The sequence below is a fragment of the Nomascus leucogenys genome, chromosome 12 (assembly GCF_006542625.1).
Source record: "Nomascus leucogenys isolate Asia chromosome 12, Asia_NLE_v1, whole genome shotgun sequence".
Lineage (NCBI taxonomy): Eukaryota > Metazoa > Chordata > Mammalia > Primates > Hylobatidae > Nomascus > Nomascus leucogenys.
In genome coordinates, this window is record NC_044392.1 from 25,512,986 (window position 1) to 25,514,311 (window position 1,326).

Below are 1,326 nucleotides of genomic sequence, written 5' to 3' on the forward strand. Positions count from 1 at the left end.
TGGATGATGCTGGAAACCATCATTCTCAGCAAACTATCACAAGAACAGAAAACCAAACACCGCATGTTCTCAGTCATAAGTGGGAGTTGAATGAGAATACATGGATACAGGGAGGGGGACATAATACACCAGGGCCTGTCATGGGGTGGGGCACTAGGGGAGAGATGGCATTAGGAGAAATACCTAATGTAGATGACGGGTTGATGGGTGCAGCAAACCACCATGGCATGTGTATACCTATGTAACAAACCTGCAAGTTCTGCACATGTACCCCAGAACTTAAAATATAATTTGAAAAAAAAAAAGAAATACCTCAGACTGGCTTTCTGATCAGTTGTTTTCCTGCACAGGCGGGCCATAGGCAGCCATGGTGCCCAGCCGTAATGGCATGATCTCGAAGCCCCACTTCCACAAGGACTGCTAGCAATGTGTGGCTAAGTGGTTCAACCAGCGGGCCCATTAGATCCACAGATGCAAGGCTCAGCAGGCAAAAACACGCCGCACTGCCCCATACCCCGAGTCAGGACCCATCCAGCCAATCATGTAGTGCCACACTGTACAGTATCACACCAAGGTGTGCACCAGCCGCACTTCAGCTTAGAGGAGCTCAAGGTGGCAGGCATTCACAAGAAGGTGGCCCAGACCACTGGCATCTCTATTGATCGGAGGAGGCAGAACAAGTCCACTGAGTCCCTGCAGGGCAATGTGCAGCGGCTGAAGGAGTACAATTCCAAACTCATCCTCTTCCCCAGGAAGCCCTTGGTCCCTAAGAAGAGAGACAGTTCTGTTGAAGAACTGATATTGGCCATCCAGCTGACAGGACCAGTCATGCCCATCCAGAATGTCTATAAAAAGGAGAAAGCCCTAGTCATCACTGAGGAGGAGAAGAATTTCAAAGCCTTTGCGCATCTCCTCATGGCCTGTGCCATTGCCCAGCTCTTTGGCATAAAAGCAAAAAGAGCCAAGGAAGCTGTAGAACAGGATGTTGAAAAGAAAAAAATAAAGCCCTCTTAGGGATTTGTAATAAGTCAGCAGTAATGCTGGGGAAGAAAAAAAAAAAAGACATATCTGAGACTGGGTAATTTATAAGGAAAAGAGGTTTAATTGGCTCATGGTTCCACAGACTGTACAGGAAGCACGGCTGGGGAGACCTCAGAAAACTCCCAATCATAGCAGAAGGTGAAGGGGAAGCAGGCATATCTTACGTGGCTGGAGCAGGAAAAAAAGAGAAGGGGGAGGTGCTACACACTGTTAAACAACCAGATCTCATGAGAACTCACTATCATCACAACAGCATGGGGCAAATCCACCCCCATGATCCAATCA

The 1,326-nt window shown here is 48.0% G+C and overlaps 1 pseudogene; it reads left to right on the plus strand.

The window, feature by feature from the left end:
• Positions 1 to 367: 367 nt before the first annotated feature.
• On the plus strand, positions 368 to 1,014 carry LOC100580892 (annotated as a pseudogene).
• Positions 1,015 to 1,326: the final 312 nt, after the last annotated feature.